The sequence below is a fragment of the Protopterus annectens genome, chromosome 2.part1 (genome assembly GCF_019279795.1).
Source record: "Protopterus annectens isolate FY-2018-M chromosome 2.part1, PAN1.0, whole genome shotgun sequence".
Classification (NCBI taxonomy): domain Eukaryota; kingdom Metazoa; phylum Chordata; order Ceratodontiformes; family Protopteridae; genus Protopterus; species Protopterus annectens.
This window is the reverse complement of record NC_056729.1, coordinates 523,822,139-523,831,039: the sequence shown is the minus strand read 5'-3', so window position 1 is coordinate 523,831,039 and position 8,901 is coordinate 523,822,139. Positions and strand designations below refer to the sequence as shown.

Here is an 8,901-nt window from a genome sequence, read left to right as displayed (position 1 = left end):
GAGGAGACAGACTTCCGTATGTCACATTTCCCTGTGCCCGTCACCCAGTCAGGGATTCGGCACTGGGCTCTTCCCACTTCACTCGCCATTACTGAGGGAATCCTGGTTAGTTTCTTTTCCTCCACTTATTAATAAGCTTAAATTCGGCGGGTCACCACGTCTGATCTGAGGTCGTGTTCAGAGCAATGTCACGGGTGAGTGGCGAGATGGTGGGGGCCTCAGAGGAGGGGGGGTGGACAGACTGGCCATCCTTCCCCCACCCCGGGAACCCCCACGCACCCGCTCACCGACGCCGGACTTCTGGGCAGCGGAGGACGACAGCCGACATAGGAACCAGGTGGGTGGGTGAGCATCTGGCTCTACCCCAGGAAGGCAGCTTGATGGTGGTACCACCGACAGCCTCCAGAGGGGCTGGCCGGACATGCACTTGCTCCCTCCATTCCTCGGATGGGCTTCCTGGCTCAGGGCAGCGGGGAACTCATCTCCTCCATCCGTGTCTCTCCCTGGGGGGACAGGGTGGCCCACAGCAGGTTCCCTCGACTCCTCATGCACACCCTCGACAGGGGCTGGACACCCCCTGCGGCGATAGAAGGCATGATGACCCTCAGACAAGTGTAGCCCCGGGAGTAACCCGGGGCCGCAAAGTACGTTCGAAGTGTCGATGATCAATGTGTCCTGCAATTCACATTAGTTCTCACAGTTAGCTGTGTTCTTCATCGATGCACAAGCCGAGTGATCCACTGCTCAGAGTCGTACAGTTCTCATTCACCAGGGCACCACTGCCCACACGGCATCACACCTCAAGATGAGCATGCGCAGTTTTACAGGCATCGTCGTCGGCGCCCAGACTGGGGTTACTGGCCCCACACCACAAGACAGCAGAGAGTCCTGTAGCGGCTGGCACGTGGCCACACCTCTGACCTTCTGGGTCTTTGAACCAACACCCCACGTGGAGCTGGGCATCCTCCAGAGGTACCCACGACCGACGTCAAGGGGAGAGGACTCTTGTGTGCTACCTCCAGGGATGGCCCCTGCACAGACAGAGGGGAGGCAACTGTCCCCCTGCCGGGATGGCACCCTCTTCCTTCTCCTAGCACACAGGGAGCCAGTCATCTCTGGGGTGCACGGTGGACCGCACCATTGGGCCAGGTGCAACCTCCACCACCATCCCCTCATGGCAGCAGAGGAGCACCCACACCTCCCACCACACGGATGGACCCCCCTTCCTCCCACTGCCAGGAGGCAAGGGGGGGACAGACATCACCCCTCCTCTCACTCACCTCTCCCTCCCCTTACTCTCTTCCCCCAGGAGCCACAGGCTCAGTCCCGCTGGCCTCCACCATGGTGCACAGAGAGATAGGAGTCATAGACAGAGAGAGAGAGAGAGACATAGAGGGTCAGGGTGGTGGAGCAAGGAGAGGCCCCTCCATGGACAAGGGAAGTTCCATGGGGGAGGACGCACCCTGGAGGTTTGCTCCCCTGATCGCCTGGTGGGCACGCGTGATCCCGCATGATTTGGCAGCTTCCAGGAGTTATGGGATGACGGGGTGTCTCAGAGTGTGAGTCCGGGTCTCAGCCCAAGGGGAGAATTTTCTGCCAGGTGTCTGCGTAGGGTCAAGGTGCCCTCATGGTTTGAACCAACACCCCGTGTGGAGCTGGGCATCCTCCAGATGTACCCACAACCATCATCAAGGGGAGAGGACTCCGGTGTGCCACCCCCAGGGATGGCCCCCGCACAGACAGAGGGGAGGCCACCTATGGTACCCAGGGACAGCAGCATCCCAGGACCCTTGATGTTAATGATCCTTCTGCAGGTTCACCTACAGAAACCTTGTTATGACTTTTACTTCCTCTAGATAGTCATGTTTGATTGTCTTTTTGACACACCACCAGGGCCATGATCGACTCCAGCAGGGCCGATCCGAGGACCTCACTAAACCATCCAATTGGTAGTAATGATGGGCAGTGTGTACAAAGGGCAGGGACTTAATCAACGTGAGCGTATGACCTTCATTTACTGGGAATTCCTCATTCCTGAGGAATAATTGCAATTTCCAGTCCCTATCACGAACGGGGTTCAGCAGATTACCCAGACCTGTCGGCCAAGGATAGACACATGCTGATCCATTCAGTGTAGCACACGTGCAGCCCTGGACATCTAAGGGCATCACAGACCTGTTATTGCTCAATCTCGTGTGGCTGAAAGCCACTTGTCCCTCTAAGAAGTTGGAGACGACCGCACTGGGCCGCATAACTAGTTAGCATGGCGGAGTCTCATTCATTATTGGAATTAACCAGACAAATCACTCCACCAACTAAGAACGGCCATGCACCACCAACCACAGAATCGAGAAAGAGCTATCAATCTGTCAATCCTTTCCATTTCCAGGCCGGGTGAGGTTTCCCGTGTTGAGTCAAATTAAGCCGCAAGCTCCACTCCTGGTGGTGCCCTTCCATCAATTCCTTTAAGGTTCAGCTTTGCAACCATACTCCACCCAGAATCCAAAGACTTTGGTTTCCCAAAAGCTCCCCGGCAGGTCATGGGAATAACACCGCCGGATCGCTAGTCGGCATTGTTTATGGTCGGAACTACGATGGTATCTGATCATCTTCAAACCTCCGACTTTTGTTCTTTTTTAATGAAAACATTCTTGGCAAATGCTTTTGCTTTCATTCGTCTTCTGCCAGTCCAAGAATTTCACCTCTAGCGGCACAATATGAATGCCCCCGGCTGCCCCTTTTAATCATGGCCCCAGTTCCAAAAACCAACAAAATAGAACCGGAGTCCTATTCCATTATTCCTAGCTGAAGTATTCAGGTGACCAGCCTGCTTTGAACACTCTAATTATTTCAAAGTAAATGCTTCGGACACCCGAGACACTCAGTTAAGAGCATCAAGGGAGCACCGAGAGGCAGGTGCTGGGACAGGCGGTAGCTCACCTCACGGCGGACCACCAGCCCGATCCCAAGATCCAACTACGAGCTTTTTAACTGCAGCAACTTTAATATACGCTATTTGGAGCTGGAATTACCGTGGCTGCTGGCACCAGACTTGCCCTCCAATAGATCCTCATTAAAGGATTTAAAGTGTTCTCATTCCAATTACAGGGCCTCGAAAGAGTCATGTATTGTTATTTTTCATCACTACCTCCCCGAGTCGGGAGTGAGTAATTTGCACACTGGCTGCCTTCCTTGGATGTGGTAGCCATTTCTCAGGCTCCCTCTCTGGAATCAAACCCTGATTCCCCATTACCCGTGGTCACCATGGTAGGCACAGATAGTACCATCGAAAGGTGATAGGGCAGACATTCAGATGTCATGTCGCCGCCACGAGGGCACGCAATTGGCCCAAGTTTATCTAGAGTCACCAAAGCTGCTGGGCCAAGACCCAGATTGGATTTGGTCTGATAAATGCACGCATCCCCAGAGGTCAGCACTCGTCAGCATGTATTAGCTCTAGAATTACCACAGTTATCCAAGTAATGGTGGAGCGATTAAAGGAACCATAAATGATTTAATGAGCCATTCACAGCTTCACTGTAGCATCCGTGTGCACTGAGACTTGCATGGCTTAATCTTTGAGACAAGCATATGCTACTGGCAGGATCAACCAGATAGGAGCACCTCAGTGGAGGTGCTGGTCATGGACCGGCAACTGTGACCTCAGAGGCCACAGGCTGGCACAGTGTGTGTCAGCGCTCATAGCTAGTGACAAGTGGGACCTGCACCTCACTCCACCAGTGGGAGAAAGTCATCCTGATAAATCGATGGACAGTGGGTAATGGCACCTCAATCCCACACAGACACCTGGCAGGACATCACCTAGGGCTTGACATGGACTCTAACAGGACACCCTGTCTTCCCTCTCCCTGGGCTGGAACCCAGACTGGGGCACTCACACTCATGCATTTTGATGGGACACCCCATTGTCCTTCAGCTCCCAAAGGCTGCCAAATCATGTCAGGTCACACTGGCCCACCAGCCCTTCCAAGGGATGTACCTGCAGGGTGCGACCGGCCCGTGGAACTCCCCTCGGCCACTGAAAGGAAGATCTGCTCTCATACAGACTTCCAGCTGGGAGGAAAAGGCCTGTGATGGCACCTCGACCCCACGCAGACACCTGGCAGAACATTCTCCCCTGGGACTGAGACCCCGACTCACACTCTGAGACACCCCATCATCCCATAACCCCTGGAGGCTGCCAAATCATGCCAGATCACATGTGCCCACCAAACAATCAGGGGAGCAAGCCTGCAGGGTGCAACCTGCCCCACGGAACTCCCATCAGCTGCTGAGGGACAGATCCACTCTCATACGGACTTCTGGCTGAGAGGAAGAGGCCCATGAGGGCACCTTGACCCCATGCAGACACCTGGCAGAAAATTCTCCCCTTGGGCTGAGACCCGGACTCACACTCTGAGACACCCCGTCATCCCATAACTCCTGGATGCTGTCAAATCATGCAGGATCATGCATGCTCACCAGGCGATCAGGGGAGCAAACCTCCAGGGTGCGTCCTCCCCCATCGAACTTCCTTTGTCCATGGAGGGGCAGGTACACTATCATATGGACTTGCAAGTCCACCTCCTTTCTGATCCAGGGCTACTTTGGGGTCTTTGTGATTTTTGAGAACCACTTTGAGAACGGGGCAGGGTCGAATACCTCTGCCTGGCCAGGACGTCTCCAAGCCTGCAGGCCTCCACACAAAGCTCCCTTAAGGACTTCCATAAAGGCCTACCATGGTGACCCACCCTTTTGACCTTGCAGAGACACTTCTTTACCCAGCCGCAGCCCAAGGCTCGCCAGGGGACCCCATCACCTCCATGTCCCCTGCAGGCTGCTAAGCCATCCTGTGTTGCTGTGCCCTTGGAGCCTCTCAGGGGAACCTTCCTCCAATCCAGGCTACCCTCACAGAGCTCCCCAGGGCCACCTAGAGGCAGGCACATTCTCATCGGGACTTCCACATACCCCTCCTTTCCAGTCCAGAACACCACAGTCCCCGTCTCCCCCAGATCTCCTGGAGGCTGCCTGGACTGGCCATTGTCCCCGTGCCCTTGAGGCCTCTCAGGGGGACCTCCCCCTGATCCAGGCCACCCTCGCAGAACTCCCTCCAGCCACAGAGAGGCAGGCACGCTCTCATTGTGACTTCCGAGCCCCCCTCCTTTCCAGTCCAGGGCCATTCTGAGGACTTTGCAACATTTCGGGAGCACCGTCGGGTACCAGGCGACATCGGACGCCTTTTCCCTGCCTGGCAGGAGCACTCCTGGCCCCCGCAGCCTTCCACCAGATGCTCCCTTGAGGACTTCCATCATGGGGGCATCCGCCAGACCCCACTCAACCAGTCAGGAGCACTTTGGGCCCTACTGCCTTCTGCTAGATACTCCCTTGAGGACTTCCATAACACCAGGGGTGTGATCCAGATTCTCTCACCCAGGAGGGAGTGCTTCCTGCCCAGCCACCTTCCACCCCTCTCTCTCCCTTCTGGACTTCCATCGGGACGGACTCCCCACTCCGGGCTTCCACTTCTACCCGGGTGGGAGCACTCTTTTCCCATGTTGCATATCTCCTGGAGGATGCCAAACCATGCCGTGTCCCTGTGCCCTCAGAGCCTCTCAGGAGGACCTCCCTCTGGTCCCAGCCAGCCCGGTGGAACTCCCCTTGGCTGCTGAGGGGCAGGCATGCTCTCATCGTGATTTCCACGTCCCCCTCCTTTCCGGTCCAGAGCACCATGGTCCCCGTCTCCCCCAGATCTCCTGGAGGCTGCCTGGCTGGGCCATGTCCACATGCACTTGGAGCCTCTTAGGGGGACCTCCCTCCAATCCAGGCCACCCTTGCGGAACTCCCCCCCAGCCACCAAGGGGCAGGCACTCTCTCATCAGGACTTCCACGTCCCCCTACTTTCAGGTCCAGAGCACCACGGTCTCCATCTCCCACATATCCCCTGAAGGCTGCCAAACCATGCCATTTCTCCCTTGCCCTTGGAGCCTCTCCGGGGGACCTCCCTCCAATCCAGGCTGCCCTCTTGGAACTCACACTGGCCACCAAGGGGCAGGCATGCTCTCATCAGGACTTCCACACCCCCCTATTTTCAGGTCCAGAGCACCATGGTAGCAGTCTCCCGCAAGTTTCCTGAAGGCTGCCTGGCCAAGCCATGTCCCCCTTGCCCTCGTAGCCCTTGAGGTGGACTTCCCTCCGGCCCCGGTCGCCGAGGGGCAGGCATGCTCTCATTGGGACTTCCACGTCCCCTTCCTTTCAGGTCCAGAGCACCACAGTCTCCATCTCCCACATATCTCCTGGAGGCTGCCAAGCTGTGCCATGTCTCCATGCCCTCGGAGCCTCTCAGAGGGACCACCCTCCCTATCCTGGCCACCCTCGTGGAACTCCACTCGGCCGCCGAGAGACAGGCATGCCTTCATTGGGACTTCCATGTCCCCCTCCTTTGCAGTCCAGAGCCATTCTGGTGACTTTGCGAAATTTCGGGAACTATGTTGGGTACCGGGCGATGCTGGACGCCTTCCCCCTGCCTGGCAGGAGCACTCCTGGCCCTGCAGCCTTCCACCAGATGCTCCATTGGTGACTTTTTTTCCACTGGGTGGTACGATCCGGACCCTCCCACACAGGAGGGAGCGCTCCCTGCCCGGCCCCTTTCCACCTCTATCCCCCTTCCGAACTTCCATCCTGGAGGCGACTGCAGTCTGCACCCCCTCACCCAGGCAGTAGCTCTCCTAGCCCAGCCATTTTCCCCCTCTCTCTCCCTTAAGGACTTCCATCAGGAGGTACCCCCTCATGGCTTCCACTTCTGCCCAGGCAGGAGAGCTCTTTTCCCGGGTTACATACCGTATTTCTTTGTAAATAAGACCTAACCAGAGAATAAAGCCTAGCATGGTTTTCCAGGGTGGTCATGATATAAACCCTACCTCAAAAATAAGCCCCAGTTAAGCTTGTTAATAACACACGATGGACGTGTTGAATTATAAAATAATATTATTGACATCTGTTGACTGAGGTTATCGTACTCTGCTCACCATTTTCAGACCATTCAGACACCCAACTTCTTCTCTTTGCAGAAAGTCATAAGATTCTTTGCCTGGGAGTCCTCCACAATTCTTACTGTAACCCTAACCATCACTCACACTTGGCGGTTGAGATCCTTGACCCATAAACACCATCAGGCATATTTTGATCGATCAACATACAGACAACGTGTGTAGAGCACACTCACGTGATAGTGCATGGTTGTGGGTGTGCCTTCTCTTTGTAAACAGCGTCATTTTGTGTTGTCACTTCTGTCTCATAAGTCTTCAAATTAACCCCCCCCGACAAGATGAGTGCAAAAAGAAAGAACTATTCCATCACATACAAGAAAGGAATCATGGCGGACTCCCAGGGAAAGAATCTGATGGCTTTCTGCAAAGGGAAGAAGTTAGACCTCCAAATGGTCCAAAAATGGCATTCAGCATACGATAACCTCAGTCAATAGGCCAACGAGGGAAATGCTATGAAGTGCAAGTGTGGATCAGGTCGGCAACCATTATTTTCTGAGCTGGAAGACATCGTCTGTGAGTGGATTGCTAACAGGAGTGCAAAGGCTTTGGTTGTGCACAGGGCTGATATCCAAGCTTTTGCCCTCGCAATTGAACCACAGTTCAAAATATCCCCAGAAGAATTCAAAGCATCACAACATTGGCTGGATGGCTTCCTTCACCGATATGAACTGTCTCTAAGAAGATCAACAACACTGTTCAAGCTGGAAGATACTGAAGTTATTAAACATGCACTTGCATTCAAGTCCTTTGTTGATGGCATTGACTTTTCTAAATACAAGCTCTCAAACGTGATTGCTATGGAAGAAACTGCAGTGTTTATGGGCCAAGGATCTCAAACAATAATTGACCAGAAGGGTGCCTCGTCAATCTACATTCCCACCACTGGTTACGAGAGTGCATGTGTTACCTGTATTTTGGCAATTCGTCTAGATGGAAAGAAAATCCCACCTCTAATCATTAGTAAGGGCAAGAAAAATAAGACTGAACGTGTTTCAGGCATTTACATTCTTGAAACTGAAAAATCCTGGTGCACACCAGCAGCTATAAAGAAGTTGGTCAATGTAATGCTGCCACTTGTTTTGCGAGGTGGCAAAAGAGGTCTGCTAGTCTGGGATTCAGCCAGCACTCACCACGTTAAAGAAATGAAGAAATTCCTTGCACAGAGAAGAATAGATCAATAATGATTCCCACAGGAATGACTGCCTATCTCCAGACTCTTGATATTGCAATAAACAAGCCATTCAATGACCATTTGCGCATGGAACTCAATGACTACATTGAAAATAGAATGGAGAGAAATCAGCATGGAAACTTTGTGAAGCCTATCCTGCAAGAGGTTGTGACTTGTGTTAAAAAGTCATGGGATAAAATCACTGACAGATGTGTTGAGCAGGCTACTTGGACAAGCAGTGCTCATTTAAGAAGAGCTCTATTGCTAGGCATGACAGATTGGGGCCAATGGTTCTACAGGAAATGGAGCCACAAGAAATTCAGGTCGAAATTTGGGGGTTGGACACTTATGACAATGTTCCAGAAGAAGATGACATGACTGTATTTGAATAACTGTGAAAGCCAAGGTGCCAATATTCTGAAGTTGAAATATTTGGTGCACTGTTTATGTAGAATTCTCATACAACTGTTTTAATGCATTAGAACTGTGGTCCAATAACAAAAAAGTACAAAGTAAATGTCAATTTGTGTACATGAATAAATGTAAATTTTTGTACATGAATAAATGTCGACTTGTACTCATTAATAAATGTTGATTTTTGTACATGAATAAATGAATAAAGGTAGATTGTTGGATGGTGTGGGTGAATAAGGCATCCCCTGATAATAAGCCCTAATGCATATT

At 52.8% G+C, this 8,901-nt stretch overlaps 1 non-coding gene across 1 annotated transcript; it reads right to left on the bottom strand.

Annotated features, from left to right (window-relative positions):
* Positions 1 to 598: 598 nt before the first annotated feature.
* On the bottom strand, positions 599 to 752 carry LOC122795249. The gene has a single exon (XR_006363825.1). It is a non-coding gene; the product is annotated as a 5.8S ribosomal RNA (ribosomal RNA).
* Between the last annotated feature and the right edge of the window lie 8,149 nt (positions 753 to 8,901).